Here is a 20,291-nt window from a genome sequence, read left to right on the forward strand (position 1 = left end):
TCCCTCCCATCGCTCCAACTTCGCCTGGAAAAGGCTTGTGTGTGTGTGTGTGTGTGTGTGTGTGTGTGTGTGTGTGTGTGTGTGTGTGTGTGTGTCCCCTCCCACTCACTGCACATGGAGGAGATAAGAGAGCAGTGTACACTGTGGATTCATGTGGTCAGCGTTGTGAATGTTTTCATTTCACCAGTGAGGGGAAAGTACTCAACTTATTCACCTAACTCAGGGGTGTCAAACTCAAATACACAATGGGCCAAAATTTAAAACTTGAATAAAATTGCGGGCCAACATTGAACAAATAAACCTTTTAATATATACCAAACATGTTTTGCTTTAACATTAAATATGGAACCAGCAATGCTTATAAACATACAATATATAACTAAATAGTACAGACATGCAAAATCAAATTTAAAATAAAAAACACATCAATGTTATTAATTTACAATAATAATATAATAATTTGGTATTGCCTCGCGGGCCAAATAAAATTACACTGGGGGCCAAATTTGTCCCGCGGGCCAGAGTTTGACACCCCTGACCTAACTAATAGTATCAGTACCATACTGTAAAATAGGCTACTCCTATCAAGTCTTTCATTCAACACCGACAAGTATTATCAGCAGAATATAGTTAAAATAGGCCCCTCAAAAGTAAAAGCAAGTGGCCCCTATGAGCCACGTTTATCATATCTGACATTAATAGAATATTAATACTGATGCATCAAACTCCGTTGAGTAATATAAGGAAGTTGCAGTTGGTCCAGAATACATTTTATTAAAATGCACAAATCATTAGGTTGGCTAGATGTAAAAACTAGATTTTTGTCATTACTGATGGTTTTTATTAAGAATGTCATCAAAACAAAATCACCTCTTATCATTTATAGAAATTTGTCTTTCAGTTCAGAGGCACATAAATATTCAACAAGGCAGCTGGAGGTTGTTTTTACTTTACCAAGATCCAAGACTATGATTCAACGTACAGTTATATATATATATATATATATATATTATATTACTCAATTAAATCTATATAGCTTAAAAAAACAACAACTTAAAAGTCATTATCTAAATATCAACTTTAATTGATGCAGCTGTCTTTTTGTGTTGTTTTGTTTTGTATTGATTTTGTGATGTCAACCATGTTTAATGTGAAATGTAATTACGTATTGTCTGTGTGTTCTTTTTGTTTTCTGTTATGTATTCATATCATGTATGTCATGTCTGTTATCATTCTGTGTATTTCTACATTGTATTTGTCACACTGAAATATGATGATAGACCCCAGGAAGAATAGCTGCTGCTTTGCAAAAGCTAATGGGGATCTAAATAAAATCAAACAAACAAACAAAGCATTTGGAGCCTTTGACTGTTATAGTAGTTTTGACGGGGTAGGGGCGAAGAATAACACAACCTCTGTGACACAAAATAAGAAAGTCTGAATCCAATGACTAACTCATCGTATTTTCCTCTGTTCCACAAACCTTTTTTCCCCATTGAAATTTACATCTGAAATGACCTTGTCATGGCTATAAGAATCAGAATGTAATTCCTCAAATCAAACATATGCTGTACATTAAAAACACACTCCCAGATACATCCACAGAGATACTGTAATACACAATATACACTCTCATGCTTATATACCTAGGGCTGGGCGATTTGGACCAAAAGTCATATCCTGATATATTTAGGCTTAATATCAATATATATCCTAATGTTTTTATCACAAAGTGAGAGCAAATGTTCAGTCAAAGTCAAATATGACATGTCACAAGTAGTTTTATTGAAACTTCTTATTTAAGTCAACATAAATACTGTATAACAACAGGAGTACCTTTTTAAAAAAAAGATCAAAACTTAATAAAGTGCACATTTAAATAAAATAAAAAACTTTAATAAAAATAGCCTATGAAATAATGATATATATTTGAGAAAAGAATAACGAACATTACAAAATAACTATACATAAATGCAACCCTTACTAAGGTTTGTCATATTTAAAGAAATAAAATATTTTAACTATATCGATATATATGCGATCTTATATTTTTTATATTGATATATCACCCAGCCCTACATACACACGCATAAAAAATATTGAAATAAAACCATCTGAAAGCCAAAATGATTCACAAACCCTAATCTTTAACAATGCATTGTATTATAAGCTTATCTAACTGTCAGTGACGTTAGGAGTGTAAAATGAAAGTTGAAAGCGAGGATGGAGAGTATAAAGAATGACAAAGTCCATTTCAGGAGGGCGGATCAAACAAATTCTGATCCAGGAGACTGGTGTCCATGTCCCATTAGAAACCAAAGGTCAACATTGTTATTTTAAGTTACATAACTAACTTCAGTGCATACGTGTTACGTTCTGCCTAAGTCATGCTTTACACCACTATGTAATGTCCTCACTTCTGGTAACTATATGCTCATTTATTTTAAATGGGTAAGTTTGACCTGCAACATAACAGGAGGGTTTTAAACATCTCACCAAAGAACTGCAGTTATCTTTATGAATAAATAAAAGAATGCAATGAAATGTAAAGTAGCAAAAGATTAAGAAACTCAAGTACAATTTCCTTAAAACTGTACTTTGTGCACTGCAGTACTTAGTGAGTATATCATTCATACTACTGATCTGTTAAACGCATCAGTGGTGTTTAACCAACTAAAGTGTTATAGAAAAACTTTTCAGACATTTATAGGCCTTTACATCAAGCATAATTTCTTTCTTTTATTTCAAATTAGTTGAGCTACTCCCCAATCCTGCCACATGCCCTCTCCAGAAGTACTCCCTGGGGTTCATGATGGAGGAGTCACTGCTTTAATGTACTGACTTCTGCCAATTAAGAATAAAAAAAGGCAAGAAGAGAGCATATCTCTGTGTGAATGTGTGTGACCGCAGCAGCCTACAGAGGAAATTCATTAGCTTAGCCTCAAAAGGCATTTATCACAGGTTACAGTGTCCTGGATTATTACTATCATTCCCAGGCTATGAAGTATAGGAGAGCGGAACGCCTTATCTTCTTTTGCTCACTACATAGATACGTTTAATCACACGGGGCTGTCTCACTAACACTAAAAAACTGCAGATTTATTGCAGCAGTGAGAAAAAGCATTATGACTGACTCTCCTCCTCACTGCTAATGCAACCGGAGGAGTAAGTCTGAGCCAAGAAGGGGAGCCTCCTACTCTGCCTCCCTTCAGAGTGGTGATGATGATGATGATGGTGGTGGTGGTGGTATGGAGTACCACCAGCAGGCTCAATTTCAAGACAGAGGAAAGTCAAGAATATTCATGAAATACTTCAAGCTGAGAGCTAGAAACAGCCATGAGTGTATACAGCAGAAGGGCCTGAGCTCAGAATACTGCAGCTTGAGTTTGAAGGCTGGTATACATCCATGCAAAGCCTCGCCAAAGGCGTCCTCTCCCAACATCATCTGCCTCCAAGACGAGAGAGCAAATAATCTTTTCGCTCACACACCATGTACCAAATACACCACCTGTTCATGTGAACCAATGTTGCAGACGTAATCAAGTACATCTAACTTCCATGAAATAGGTTTCACATTTAAGGGGATTTTGCTGACGGGCAGCAGCAAGTCTGACCTGCTTTAAAGCTGGAGTGTGAAACTTCTGAATGTAAATTAACTTTCGTTAAATTCAAGGTCTTGCCAGAGACGTTCACACAATGCTGATTATAATCAGGGACATTCCTGCTCTGGTGCACCAGAGGTGATATGTTACATTTCTGGAATGGATGCTCCTGATAAAAAAGAAAAACCCTGTGTTCTAAAGTAAAAACTTGAAAAACCACCTTGTGGTTGTCTGCCTCCTCAAATCAGTCAAGTTTCAGTTTACATCCATGTCTTTCCAGACTTTTATGTAGCCACGACAGTAGAGAATGCTTCAAATACGGATGTTGCTGCAAAGACAAATTCTGAAACGTGGAGGCTTCACACACCTGCAGCTCATCAAATCTATCAGCACAGTTTCAAGATTGGTGTCAGTATGTGAACAAATGTTTCTCCTACTGTTTCTAAGATAAGATGAGATAGTAACTTAATTTAGTTGTCACAGCAGCTCAAGATACACACACATAGATATAGGAGACAGAATAAGAATATAAAAAATAATATACATACATACATTCTATACACATTATATGCATACATTTCTGCTATTTGGCATTTATTTTCAATATATATTTTTGTGTTGGTTTGTTTTTCTGAGAGTGCTTTGCATTTTTACAGATATTGCACATTGGAGAAAATATATTTTAGCATGTTAAATAGGTTAAATAAGTTGTTGCATGTAGTTGTATGAACATCAATTAATCAATATATTTAAATATATAAGTGGTATATGACATATATAATATAGAAAAAATGCAGAAGGCCTAATGTGGTCTGAGTTATGGTGTTGAATAATGACCAAACAAGTGTTGTTAGAGAATATAATGATGTCACAGTAAAGTTCACCTTTGACCTTTGGATATAAAATATCATCACTTCTAACCTATAAGATGTCCGTGTGGAATTTGATCATAATTAGTGTAAGAATTCTTGATTTATAGCCAAAAAGGTAATTTGTGAGGTCACAGTGACTTTAACCTTTGACCTTTGACCTTTTAAAATCAGTTCATTGTTGAGTCTAAGTGGACATTTGTTAAGCTACACAGCTGTACATTGCTTAGTTTCCTGCCTCCATCTCAAAACTTGGGATTTGCTTCCAAACATCTACTGTATGTAATACACTGACTTTGTATAAGTACTTCATACAACCCCACTTAAAAACATCTGAACTATTCCTTTAAACCAGGGATTCCCAAAGTGTGGTGTGTGGACCCCCAGGGGTGCGCGAGATGAAAAATGGAAAGGCGGTCTGATAATTGCACAATTACATTTTTCCCCCCACACAATAAAGAAGTGTAAATAAACATTTCCTTTGTAAAATGTAAAATCAAAAACTGTAATATTAATTAATTAATAAATGCAGGCTATTCAAAATGCACTTCATCTTAAAATGAAGCGTAGAAGAAGTTATCTTCTTCCATTTTTCCAGCCTGTGTTATGATGAGAGGTTGTTTAGCTCCACGCTCATTTAAACTTGCTGCAATTTTTAACGCAGCTCAAAATATTATAACATTTTCCCCAACTTATCTGCTGTCTGCCTCTGATCCTGAGCATTATCCTCTTTGCTCTTAAAAGTGGAAGCTTGTTCATCACTTTGTTGCATTATATTGAAACTGTGTTCAGATTAATTCAAATGCGAGACCACATTGTTGTGATGGTGATTATTTGATTATATGTGTGTTCTGGTCATTTGAGCATGATTAAACATGCCACCTTTAATATGGCTATAAAAAGCTTATTGCATTTTGTTTTTTTTGAAGGTGTGGGGGATTGGGGGTGCTTCAACACGGTTGGGACATAGAAGGGGGTGCGCGGCTAAAAAAGTTTGTGCATGTAGTATATTAAAGTATATGTAGTAACTTGGAGACTTCTGTAGGCAACATTCTGCATGTAGATACCTCCAGCATTGGACAAGGTTTACTCTGATACAATGACCCCAAACTAAATTTGAGGCTCTACGCACTTCTGGTGTGTTAGCTCAGCTCATTGAACTGATCCTCCACGATTTTGATGACTTCTCTGCAACAACAAGCCCCGGCCTTATAAATGTGCCTATGGTATTTTTTCACAGTCGTTGACAGCAGAGGGGAGATGTGATGAAACTACAGAAAAGACATCAACTGGAGTTTCTCCATCATTCTCTGCCGGGGGACTAGATGAAACATACATTTTACCTTCTACAGTAACGACCCTGAGGCCCCTCTGAGCTGCTGCCATCTATCATATACAGTACGATGCTGTGCATGTGTGAGAGTTTGTGGCTAAGCAATAATCACCTGTGTTTGGCAGTTATCTCCCTCTTATTGTGGCGTTCTCTTTCTATTGTTATTGATGCTATTTTTAGAGCAATTTTGCATTTTTCTTTCCAAAGCCAGGTACCTTTTAATATTTCTCTTGCAAAGATGATTTCTCCCATGGCTAACACCGACATCTAACACCACATCACGTGTAAGTTCTTCTCTCACAATAAAAAGGGAGCCGTATCATTCTAACATACAGTAGATGTTTTTTTTGTGTGGCCTATATTTTATGGCCTTTGATGTCTCATACAAAAGTCTTTGAACATTAATGTGGTACCAACTCAAAGTTATGATAATATAAACACACACTAAAAACAGCAAGGTGTATTTCTTTCAGAGTGCTGCAGCACACATAATTAGATCAGTGTTGCGCTGCAGCGCTGGCCTAATATTTAAGACATGTTCTGCCTATAAATGGAAAGATAATTTGCCTGTGACGCTCTTCTCTTTAAAGAAGGAAATGTCATTCTCAAAGATGAAGTAGGCAACAGAGACCATCTGGTCGTCTGAGTCATATATGCCGTCTGCTCCGGGAACAAGCGCTCCCTTAGTTAAAAGAACAATGCACTATCACTGTCACACTGAACTGCCATGGCTGCTGGCCTACAGTAAGATATGACCACAGGCAGGAATAGAAGTAAGCACACGCTGGAGGTTTTGACCATTTACTACATTTAAATTTACATGGACAGCACAATGGAAGTTTAGTTTCTATTGATTTATGTTCTGGTCATGAAAGGTTTAACCAAAGTACCAGCACTCCCCCCGGCCTTCACCAGCTAACCCTGAAAAGACTCAAAAATACAAAGACACGAGGCTGGGCGATATAAAAATATAGCGATATATTTTCTAATGTGATATGGAATAAAACCATATATCGATATAGTTCATTTTTTTCTTTCTTTATATATATATAAAATGCTGCCCTTACTAGGGTTTGTTATATTTAGTTCTTTTGTAATGTTCGTTATTATTTTCTCATATAAATATATTTATTTCAGAAAAGGATTGGCCTATTTTATTTCATAAACTATTTTTATTTAAGATATTTTTTTATCGTAATGCACTTTACGGAGCTTTGATTTGAAAAAAAAAGGTACTCCTGTTATACAGTATTTCTGTATACTTTAATAAACGGTTTCAATAAAACTACTTGTGACATGTCATATTTGACTAAACATTTGCTCTCACTTTGCGATAAAAATATCAGGATATATATCGTATTTCGATATTCAGCCTAAATATATCGGGATATGAATCAGCTACAAAGGGACTCAAAATGACTACAGACAGCAAAAGACTACAATGACCAAAATGACAACAAAGAGATGCAAAACAACTCCAAAGAGACACAGAAAAGACAATGAGTGACTCAAAAAAAACTCTTTAAAAAGTTGCAAAACATCCATGAAGAGACACAAATCAGCAACAAAGAGACTCAAAATGACTACAATGTAGGGTTGTCAAAAGTATCGATACTCAAAAAAGTATCTTGATATTGATAAAAGTACTAAAACGTTGTATCCGGATACAATACTCATTTTCAAAAGTATCAATACCCCCCCACAGCTAGCAATTAAAGGCTTACGTCACGTTAATGATTATAAACAACGTAAATAAATAAATTAACAAATAAATCAGGCACGTAGTATGCCCATATTATGTTAATGGACACAGTGTCAGTATACATAAGCATAGAGTTAATAAGTTTACATGAATGTTGGTGACTGAAAAGTGTTATTTTCTCATAGTCCCATGTAGTTCTAATTGTTATTGTTTATTGTATTTATTTATTTTTTGCACTTCCTCAGACCTGAAGCTTGTTATCGTAGTTGCAGTTTGTTTTTGCACAACTGTTTATTATAAATATTTAATCTGTTATTTAATCTGTTAATTTTTACATGTTGCATTTTTAATAAAAATATTTCTGTTAAATTTTATATTATTGTTATTATTTTATATTATTATTATTGTATTGGTATCAAGTTGAAATTTTAGAATCGTGACAAACCAACTAGAATGACCAAAATGATGACAAAAAGATACAAAACAACTACAAGAGACACAAAAAGTGGTAAAACAACAAGAAAGAATTACAAAAACTACACAAAGACCAAAACAAAGTATCACAAAACAACTACAAGAAACACAAAATGACCACAAAGAGACACACAACATAGAGAGATGCATAATAACTACAAATATTTTTATTCATTTATTTTTTGGCCATTTTAAAGCTTTATTGATAGAGCTATTCACAGTGAAAGGGGGAAACATGCAGGACAGGGCTCTGAGCCAGACTTGAACCCCGGGCCCTCTGCGATAACTACAAATATTAGCAAAACAACAACAAAAAGAGGCTAAACAACCAGAAAGTCTGCGTGTCCTGCTCCAGTGTAAGATGGTGGGACCTTTTGCATGTCTGCAGCAGCCCATGGTATCACAGTCTGCCCATGGTTTCTCTCACTAATGATGTGTCTGAGGTGTGGTGGACAGTGCTGATGGGTGTAATCCAGGACCACCTGACTCCTCACAAAGTGCCCACGTAGACAGCCTGAGTGAGGGAGCAAGCGCACCCCAGGAGGAAATCAATACTCCTTCATGTATTTTTACAGCGAGCACTAAATACGATGTTGTGCAAAAGTTTTTGAAGGTTTAACAAGGCGACCGCCTTCATCAGAACTAGACGGACTTAACCGTTCCTGTGATGTGAATTAGTTTCAGCAGAAAAGAAACAGAAGGGGTTGAGTGGGCGAGTTCTGGCTTCCACCAGGTCCCAGATTATGCAGGCCCCATCTGAGCTGGCAATAACACATTCCTTGTCAATGCCTTTAATCTTAATGCAGTTGGCAGAGGCCTTATGCTTTCTCATGGATTCCAGGAGCTTGTGAGTCCTGGGCAGGATCTCCCACACACGAGCAGACACGCACACGCACCTGGACGGAGAAGAGACAGCCATCGGCTTAACGGCACACACGAGGCAACTGACACAGCACTCCCTCTGGAGACCGTGCAGCCCGGGCTACAGAGCTATTTCTATTCATGGCCTATTTCATCCACAAGCAGTCCTACTTTCACTGTATCTCAACTGTTATCACTTACAGCAGGAAACTAGACGCACACGCGCAGGAAGGAACCGAAACCAGCTCAAATTATAACTGCAGCACAAATGCATTTCATTCCCGTCTCACGGGCCTGTAGTCTAATCAGGAATTCTATTTTTTTTTTTCATACAGTCCCCTGGTGGATTTATCTCTCCTCCCCTCCCTCATTATTCTCCTGCTATCTCAGGTGCTGCCTGCTAATCCCAAACTGTGGGTCGTGCAAACTTGAAGCATCCTCTGTCCAGTTCCAGCAATAAACACGTTCACTTTGAAAAAATGTGTATTTATGCATAGATGGAGAGTGTTTTGATCAAGTTTTGTAATGAGGCCTGCACAACTTTTAAAAATGTAGCATTATTAGTTTGGCTGATATTGCGATTGCAAAATGGATAAAACACATTGGAGGGAATTATTTTTGCATCATTATTTGCTTTTTAATTGAAAAATATATTAAAATCATGTTGGTGGAATGTTTTTTTTTCCAGAATCTGTATCGGAAAAAATTTGAATACAATTTCTAGGCCAGGCCATAATACTTGATTCAGAAAGGTATATTGGCACATATTTCGTCTGTAACAGTTACTGTGTTTAGGATTCTGCACCAGCCTAAATTGAGATTTAAAAAAAATTCCAATTAATTGTTCAGCTCTATCTAACTACTAATGAGTGGCAACATGAGTCAGCCTCTACACCTGGAAGTGAAGGATGAACGTTTGTCACATTCAGAAGGTCACCTGTATGCTATTTAGAGTGAAAGCTGCTGGCTAATAGTTAATGTTAACTCTATAAGAAAGTCTGTAGAAGTGCACAAAGCTCTGCAAGTGAAGGACTAACTGTATATTGCCACTGCAAAACACGAAAAGCCAACATCAATATTTCATTCTACTGCTAATTTTGGAAAAAAATGCTTTTGTCATTTAACCCTCCTGTTATGTTGCGGGTCAAATTGACCCATTTCAAAGTTTAAAAATCTAAAATAGTAAAAGTACTTTTTTCATTAAAAAATAAATAAATAAATAAAAATATATAATGTCATGCAAAACTATTGTATTTTATATGTAGGTCTTTCCAATGTACATTCAAAAAAAGTTTTAACATGCACTTTTTATGAAAAACAAGTGAATTATCCTCATTGAACCATGATCTGTGAGAGGTAAATATTGATTGAGATGATAAGGAATGGAGTTATTAAAGAAATATAAACAATGTTTATTGGCATTTTTTAGTTTCTGACACTTTTCTATAATAAAACATGCCCTGGGTCAAATTGACCCATGGACATTATTGCTGTTCCTGAGAAACAAACATAACAGGAAAGTTAAATAGTACACATAATCTGACAATCTTGCATAAAAATAGACAAAATATCTCAGTACAGATATGCTGCAACTTCAAATGACTTGTATTATGGCTCCCTCTACTGGCAGGTTTTGAATTTGACATGCCATGCTTTCCCTTTTAAAGAATGAAGCCAAATTGGACAAAACAACAAATGAGTATCAAACAGATGATGATGATCCTGCCAACATGCCACAGATTGAGGACTGTCACTGTGCACGAGCATCTGTGACAAATGACAGGCCACCATGTTCATAGCACTGCTTTGGATAGTTGAGATGAATTTGCCTCTTCAGCACCTTTATGCAGGTGAAGATATCTGCTGAATCAGCGTGTCTACCCACGGCCTCCTGTCTAGCACCTGCTCCTGCTACTCCCAGTACACAACAACAAAATGCAAACTACTATGTTCTATTAATCTAGTTTTTGCCACTGACATCACAAGGACACCAATGGTGTTCTTGCCTCCATACTGTAAGAGAAGAGATACTCAAAGTAGGGACGAACAAAGGCTCTGGAATATCTTCAAGCTTAAGTTTCACTTTGAAGCTATCAACAGGAGGAGGGAAGTATGTGAGAAAACTCCTAAAACCGACTAGAAAATAGAGACCCCACAATGCGATTTTATCCCGATACGATCATCATGTCATGATACGATATTATTGTGATTTTAAGCATTTTGTGATATGGTGAGTATTGATACAATATATTGCGATTAAACTGTTTAACTGCATTTTGTGTCAACAAAATTAAATTAAATCAAGATTTGTTTTGTCAAGTAAGAGAACATTCTCAGTCTATTCATCTCACTTCAGTCTTTTTATTTCTCCACAATAAGAGTTAAACCCACAGACTGACCAACAAAGTATTCAGTCAAACTGAACTCAACTGATATCAAACATGTATGGACGACAACAACTGCAGCATTTTATCAAACTTTCAAAAACTTTAAGCTTCACTGCTCTGAAGTTTTTGAATGAAACATAAAAATAGCCTAACTTTGCAGCATTATTTTGACAAATTCCTGACTTCGTGACACATGGTACACTGTAATAAATTATTCTGTAGTCATTTCATTTTACTTAATATATTTGACAAAATGTATTAAATATTAATGTGTCCTTGATTTTGAGGCAGTTGTTTAAGTAACTTTAATACAAAAATGTTTGAGATAGAATCTACTTATTTTGATCACATTAAATATAATCTTTATGTGTATGTAATTCTAAATCAAGAGAATTTTGAATTAATCCAACACAATAGATTTAGTCCGTTTTTAATTGACAGGCACTTCCTGTTAAGTTGTTATTAACTCAACTTGTAATGTAGTTAGATTTAATTAATTATATTGCGTTCAATCTGTTGCCTCAATTTTATTGAGTAGCTATAGTTTATCTTTTTTTACAGTGTAGATTCCTTAGCTCTTCTTGTTTCATATGATACTAGTATCTCCAGTATATTCCTAAAACTGAGTCCGCTACAGCCTCAAAGAAGATACTGACGGCACCGGATCACTAAATATCAATACTTGGCAAGCCATGAATCGATATAATATTGCCATGCAAAATATCGCAATATTTTGCTTTATTGATTTTTTCCCCCACCTCCACTAGGGAATGGGCGCCACCTACTGCTTATCTTGATGAACACACTCCTAATATTCACACAGCTGCAGTGGCTGGAAACAACATTCATTTGCATTTCTCTTGTTACTACTGTTGCACTTTTTTTAACACCCTTCCTTGATGACACATCCTTGATTACAACGGTTCCCACTCAAAACTGGTGGAAATGCAGACTGGCTCCACAAATCCTAAATGGATCCGGATCAAGAACCACAGCTGGTTTGATAGGGGAGGGCTAACAATGTGGCAGTGAGACACCATGCATGATACAAGGACCCTGAAACTAAAGCAGCTAATTGGAATTCAGCAATCATTATTTTTATGTCACATTCACTGAAATAAATAATATCAAAGCACAGATGCTACTTTTTATTCAGAGCAGTATGGCAGCAGTTTGTGTCTTATATGTTTAACCCTTTAAAACTGGTTTTAAAGGCACAGTCTATGATCTAGTAACTTATGTCTGATCCAGCTACTTCTTTTTTTTAGGCAGTAGTGGGCTATTTTTTAGGAATATACTAGTGATACTGGTATCATAAGAAACTAGCAGAGCAAAGGAATATATAGGTACTATGTGTATCAGGATACCGTGTCAGGAAGTTGTAATAAATATTAATAACGATGAATAAAAATAACGCTGCAAAGTTACTATGGTTTTATGTTTCATTCAAAAAAATTTAGAGCAGTGAAGCTGAAAGTTGAGGAAAAGTTTGATAAAATGCTGCAGTTGTTGTCGTCCATACATGTTTGATATCAGTTGAGTTCAGTTTGACTGAATACTTTGTTGGTCAGTCTGTGGGTTTGACTCTCATTGTGGAGAATAAAAAGACTGAAGTGAGATAAATAGACTGAGATATAGAGTTATGTAACAAAACAATTCTTGATTGAATTCAATTTTGTGGACACAAAATGCAGTTAAACAGTTTAATCGCAATATATTGTATCACAATACTCACCATATCACAAAATGCTTAAAATCGCAATAATAACATATCGTGACTCAATTATGTTATGGTCATATTCCTAAACTGAGTTTTCCACCAGGCCGAGAAGCTTCACAACAAGACTGTAGGAGTCATCAAGTGGCACAACAAAAATCTTTTTGAATTCCATGAAAAATGTTTTGGATGATGAAGATAGTTGTTATTATGCTCTCTATCCAACTTGGCTGAACATGAGCTAATATGCAAGGAAGAAAAGGTAGGAAATCCCAGAATACAGCCAAGACAACATGAAAATATCTTTCACTGCCTTAAACACTTCCACAAAGTACTAGTGTCACACAGTATTTTTTTTTTTTTTTTTACAAAACAGCAAGCTTGCATGCTCTAATTATAACTGTTGGACTGTATTGCACTTCATAAAAAGTTTCATTTTGGCCTGATCAGCAAGGCAAAAAGCTATGGCAATAATATATATGATATTTCACACATTACATGATCCCCAATGTCTGGTTAATCAGAAACAGGCTGCAGGAATGATGCAGTGTGAACCAGTATCTTGTCATATAGCCTCTGAGGCTAGCTGTCAAAGGAGGCTGAGAGGAAGGAAAAAGTTGGAAAATTTCATGTTTCCAGTGTAAAACAGCATATTATAGTAAGTTGATTTAGCACACAGACATACAGAATGCCTTCTTTTCTGGTAATTTTTGTGACACTTTGAATATTCAATTGCTTTAAGCCATTTATGACAATGTTATATTAATAAGAGAAATTACACTTAACCCCCAGGACTCTGCTTTATCTCACAAACAGTACTTTCATTCAAAGTATCTCTATTTTGAAATGTTTCAGCCACAAATGGATTGTAAAACAATTAATTAGAAAAAGGCAGAAAAGGCATTTGTTCTGTTTACCTGGTTATAAGCCATAGCCATATTAGAGCAATATCAATATATCAGTCAGCTTATATTATTGGCTGATATTGGCCTATTATAGAAAACACTGCATTGAACAGTATAGGCGTACATGTTTTCCAAATATATATAGATATGAAAACTTTTTTTGCAGAACATGTAATGCATAACATAAGACAATATTTGAGGTGATTTAGAAATGCCATTGTTACCTAGGTGGTCTAACAGAGTGCTGGACAAATAAAATGTCCTTTCCTCTATCACCTACATATGGCTGAGAAACGACAGTGAGCAGGAAGTAAGCTGAGAGAGTACTTCCCCAAAGATGATGATGTAGTTGAAAACGTAATACTTTGTATGAATAATGTATAATAATGTTTAATATTATCATACAATACTTTTAGGAGAGAAAAGGGTAGAACAGAAACATCAGCACTGGCTAGTCAGCTGGCTAGTCAGCAGCTATAAAATCAGTTCCTAATCGACTAAAACGGTACTTATTAAGTGATATCTACACTTTTTTTACTTTCTTTTTTTAGTGACACATTCCTTAAGCTAAAGAACATTGAAAAAAATAAATAATTCTAAATTATATTTAATTTTGCACAGTTTGTTTGTGTAGGTACATAAAATATCGTGGGGATTTGTAAAGATGAAAAATGGTCTTACCTTTCAGCCGCCATCATATTAGGGTACTCAACATTTCTGGGTTTACTATTGGGCCTATGGGGATTACGACTAGACTATCAATCAAAAGAGGAAAAAGAAGTAGAAGATTCCGGACCATGCGGTTGGTTCTGACGTCATTCCCTTCAGCTAGTCAGAGCCCGTAATTAGTCTAATTTGATTCACCTGTAACCATAACCCATGGAAACAATGTCGACATTAAAGGTAGGTTATTTGCTTGAAACCTCTTTGTACAACAGACCTTTTCACTACAGATATTTTGACATGTCACAGTAGTTAAAGCACAGGTGTAGGCTAAATACTTCCAATTAATGATGTCCAATTTATATTTAGCCATATCGGTTTCACGGAAACACGCTAGCTCTACTTTGTCAGGTATTAGCATAATGCTAATTTACAAAAGGCTCTGTCATGGCTAACTAGCTAACTACTAACTTACCAATAACATTAATTGACAATTAATGTTATTAGTAACACCTGTGCTCTTTCTATAACAAGCCAAAATGTCAGCAGTTTAATAAAAGCTGTTATTTGCGTTTAAATGTTATTTATTAAGAACTAAGTAAAAGTTGTTGGTAGTGTTAAACTCTGAAGTGGCTGACAACTATTGCTATTTTCTCATTCACGACCATCTTGTGTCGCCATCTTGTTTCCGATACGGGGAGCAGACCATATTTGGACTGTGGAGGAGCGAGAGGTATCTGACGACACTGATTACACGCATTAACTGGGATGTTAGTTTTGGCTAGCAAAAAAACAAAACAAAATGTACATTATTTACCTCAGAAAACTGAACAGTGACTCCTTGGAGTTAGTCCAACCAAACACCGAACAAAACGTTCAAATAAACTGTCATTAAGAGAAAATACAGTGAAAGGGTCATGCTATGAGACCAAAACGGTAAACGTCCTTTTTATATCTATATAACGTTATATATAACTTTATTGACATGTTGCCGTGGATGTTCTGCTTCTCTTCTGATGACGGCTCGCCTTACTAGCCACCTGTCAATCAAAGGTAGCCACGCCCCAAATCATATGATTCTTTATCTTCTATTTTCTTCTAAATGAGGCCATTATTTACACTATTAACATCAAATTGTCTTGACGAAGATGTTTTACTAGCGATTGAGACTATAGTGAATTCTGAGGTAATAAATCAAGTGAGAAGTTTTCTCATTTTGCACTGAAATGAATGGACAGAAATCTTTCTGCAACCAAACTTGACACACCCTACCAGAATTTTTGGTAGAATGCAGCTTAAGGCACTTCCTGGTTTGCCTCCCTGCTACCTGTGATAAACAAGCAAGCGAACAGTCTAATGTCTAGTACCCCGCTCTCACTCAATGCATGCTGGGATATTCAGTGACCTGGTGCTAAAATATGTGATTCAATCAATATACAATGTATGTGGAATTATGTATTTCAATAGCCTATCTAAATTTAAAATTATTGTATGAAGGCATTCAGATGAAAGCAGCTCGAATGTCTAGTATTTTGAATATGCATGTCCTTGTTGGGTAAGTTCAAATAAATTACACACATAAATATACATTTGTGAGCCAAAAGAAATGTCAATGATATATGTCATATTTGTGTTGCAGGACAGTGTTGGATTCCCCTCCACTTTAAACAGGCCGAGAAGATTCCATTTAATAGCTAACAAGATGAGGGTGAGTTGACTTTGTCACAAAGTGTTGTACAGATTTACACATTAATGCATAATCAATTACAGTTGTCCCAATCTAGTGTGTAAACACTGCTGGATACCTTATACATTGATTATTGACCAATGCAAACATTAATCTTAATATCCTTTTTTTTTTTTTTTTTTTTTTTTTTTACAATTTTATAGACCAAACAACTGATTGATAATTGGGATAATAACTGACAGATTAATCAACAGCGAAAATAACTGCTGTTGCTGCCCTCTCTCCATAACTAACACTTACATCTTTAACACTTTAGTATCCTATCATTTACTATTTAGTTGAAGAAAAATGTAATCTGGACTGTACAACCTGCAACCCACATAATGGGATTTTACCTTTTAAAAAGAATGTGACACTTTTGAGTATCAAATCTTTGTCATGTCCTTTTTTGAGAAATTTAATCCGATGACAAAAAAGCCAAAGAAGATTTCTATCTTCATTCCAGGACAGAAAAGATCACAGTGACATTTTATTTGATATGATAAAACTGACTTTGCGATACATTTCAATAGGTCCTCTATTTAATACTTTGTGTTTTGCATAATGTGTCGTGAATCAGTGGCTTTTGACACTTTAACAAAAGTGAGGTTCATGCTAGAGCAGGCGCTGTTCAGAGCCGCTCGGCACAAAGGTCTTTATTGGGGTCACATTCAGCTTGGCAGACCACCCAGCTGTGTGGGGTGGAGACACATTCATGACTATGTACCCTGAGCTTTGCCCTCATGACAAATGAGGAAAAAATACTCATAATTCTTTCTTAGAGCACCTTCGCTGAAAGAGTCTTCAGTTACACTCTGCAGCTGACCTCCAGGGTGGCATCTTAGCAGGGTGAATTATGCCAAACATGAAAGGCACAAAACTGCAATTCAAAATGCCTTTAAAGCTCCTTGTGTGTAACATTAATCTTTGAGTAGGAAGCATGACCAAAAAACACTGTCTTCCTTTATGCACATCAATTCAAAAGTGGACTTATTGTTCCCACCCGTAGATACATAACACTTCCTGGTCTGCAGAGGGCAGTATTTAGAAGAGAATGATGGTAGAATATTGATGCACATGGAAACTCCACTTGGAAATGTTACCAGGAGCTGTGAGGGAAAACCACAGAAGTGGCCCAGAATCATCATGTCGTAGGCTTTGGCACAGCTGATCCTCTGATTATGAATGACATCAGGCAAATTGTTGTAATTTGTGCTGCTCGCGTGTCAGTCAGTGTAACACAGTGGTTTGAGTTGCAGGATGTTTTATTGACCACCAACTCTCATCTATCTTTATTACAGTAGAAACCGCTTACAGTGATCACAGCTTCAGTAAGCACCCGCTCCTATAGATCAAAGAGCTTGGTACAGAATCATTCACTCAGAAATGCTGTTTAAATAATTTGCTTGTAGTAATCAAGTAGTCAGCTTACAGTGTTTATTTAGAGTCTTTCCATACATGACAACATAGGGAAAAATGATTTAAACTTTAAAATTACTTTACTCCCTCTACTTTGCCTCACTGTCGGTCTGCTTTTATGCTGGCTACCTGAGGCCGGTGCTGCGTGCACATTGAAATCATGATGGGAAAAGAGTCATTTTCTCCAAATGAAAAACAGTGTGCTCGAACCTTATTACAAATGCCCAAAAACGAGCCTACAAGATGCAGTTTCACTTTAAGCGGGTCCTTTGTGAGGAAAAAGGAAAAAGAATTGGCAGAATGCCAAGAAATAGTAAAGCTTTCCATTTAATTTCTTTATATTCATGTTAATATATATAAGTATATTCATGACATTCTTTGTGTATCAAATGATATATGTGCAATGTGTGAAATATATTTTTTTCTCCTTTTATTTAAAGTCTATGAGAATAATGAGATGGCTTAATGACACAGTGTGGGGTCTTTCAAAGTAATAATATGATTAATGCTTGAATTACCTAAGCTTTCCTCTCTCTAATACTTCAGTTCAAAGCCAATTTGAGAAACAGGGGGATATTTGATTATTAGTTTGTTTAAAAATAGGAAGGAAGAGACCCATTATCCATTATTCTTGAGTTTCAGCCTCTTACTCTTCTCTGTGGCTCTCCTGATCTGTTGCGTCTCTCCAGTGTGGCCGTGGCCTTTAGATGTGCCTGATTGGCTCAGCCGGTCTTAGCACTAGGCTAATTGGATAAGCTTCTAATCTTCACACCATCGCTACGCTGCTGGAACCTAGGTGAAGGATTACATAGATACCCTGGGGTAAAACCATTTGTTGAACGCAACTGAACATCTATCGGATGTTTTCTTACCGGAAAATATATTGAGCTGTTGTTGTTGTTGTTGTTGTTGTTTTTACACACTTCTGATTTCACATGTTGCATAAAAAGCAGGTTGCTTGTAAAGGTTTATGTGATGTTTAATTACAGACATAATTTCTCAGAATCTGTTTTCAGTCTGAGTTTTTCCCTTTTGGATAAAGGTGCTGAATATTATCGTGGACATAAAGAATATACTGTATGTGTTGACAGTTCTGGTATACACTTGTATCACCTGTGTTTACACAATTTCACATGATGTAGTAGCAGCGCACAACTATGTTTCTGCAAAACCGCAAAATAAGATTTTCCTCATTTTACCTCATTGGCGGAGCCCTGCTCTGAGATGAACATTAACCAGCAATCACTGACAAAACACAGAAATGTTTATGCAGTAAAATCCATGCAAGTAAAACATTGTGATCCATAACTGTGATTACGTCTACAGTGTGTTCTCTGAGAGGGTTATGTTATTCTTACATTCTTCATAGTTCTACGCTCTAAATATTTTTTCAGAACTACATACACTACAGGCCAAAAGTTTGGAAGCAACTTAAATGTTCTGTTCACAACGACTTTCTTAAAAAAAGAGTATGGATTCTTTGGATTTTTGGATGTGTTTACTGCATGATCAGACTTTACTTTCATTGAATTGAACCATTTTCCTCAGTTGACCTTCAGGTATACATTCATGTTACCAGACCATTGCTGAATAAATGTTAACAAAAGAAAATAAGTTTTAGGGTTGAGAAGATTCACAACTTCAGTACAAAAGTATAGAAAAGATCACAGTTTGCATTTTTCACTTTAGCTCTTTGGCTTTTGAGAGTTTGGATACAAAAATCCCAATAAATCTCAACTGTGACAAAACAAACAAGAGTACAGATTTATACATTAAGGAAAGAAGGATACACAAAGTCTAAGCAATAAAAACCCAAAGACCTGATAATTATAGTAAAAATGTGTTCTAATAAGTTACTTTTTATATAATAATCATGTTTATTTTGTTGCAAAGTATAGCAATGATGATCTTTTTTGGTACAAATTTGATTTTGCTTCCAAACTTTTGGCCTGTAGTGTATGTGTTTTTTTTAAATACACTATGGAGAGTAACTTACTCAAATGTAAACCAGTTGCATACAAAAGATGACAAGTATACTGGTGGCCAGAATGCCATGCTAACAGCTTGTACCAGGATATCCTTGGGTGGTGGCTGCTATTCCGTATCACCCATTCACCCAAATGTGTCTTTGTGCAGTAAGGAAAACTACCTGAAGCAAGTCCAAGTAACTTTCACCGTGTCTAAAGCTGGATGAGACTGAGTTCTATATAAGACTGAGACCAAACCAGACAGAAAATGACCTACAGAAACAGTAAGACTAGGTGGCCCTAGTGATAGCTGGGTTATTGTCTGGTATGTGCTCTTCCAAATGTAAGACTGGCGATATGTTAAACCTCTATGGTGTGGCCCAAAACGATGTCAAGTGTTTCTCAAGGGTACATGGCGGTGCAGATCTGTCTGTGGGAGCTCTATGCTGTACCTCCACAACCAAGCAGTGCAAGAATTTGACTTTTTAAAGCATGCTACTTTATACTGGTATTTTCCCTTAAATGAACAGTGTAGGTTTAGGGGAATCTATTGTGAAACGTGTAATATAATGTTTTTACAAATTGTATCAGTGTTTAATCACCTGGAACCCAGTAGTGTTGTGTTTTTCATTAGATTAGATTGAGCCCTTTATCAACATATGGAGT

The 20,291-nt window shown here is 36.1% G+C and overlaps 1 long non-coding RNA gene across 9 annotated transcripts in view; it reads left to right on the forward strand.

Moving 5' to 3' along the window:
- Positions 1-14,635: 14,635 nt before the first annotated feature.
- The window catches only part of LOC131983025 (uncharacterized), a 75,806-nt gene continuing 70,150 nt past the window's right edge, over positions 14,636-20,291 (forward strand). For 3 of the 9 annotated variants that reach the window (XR_009395449.1, XR_009395442.1, XR_009395450.1), the window contains exons 1-2: positions 14,674-14,753; positions 16,153-16,221. This is a non-coding gene — a long non-coding RNA (uncharacterized LOC131983025). Of the gene's footprint in view, positions 14,754-16,152; positions 16,222-20,291 lie in introns of all 9 variants that reach the window. The other 6 variants (XR_009395446.1, XR_009395448.1, XR_009395444.1 and 3 more) reach the window with 5 other exon arrangements.

This window comes from Centropristis striata, chromosome 13 (assembly GCF_030273125.1).
Source record: "Centropristis striata isolate RG_2023a ecotype Rhode Island chromosome 13, C.striata_1.0, whole genome shotgun sequence".
Lineage (NCBI taxonomy): Eukaryota > Metazoa > Chordata > Actinopteri > Perciformes > Serranidae > Centropristis > Centropristis striata.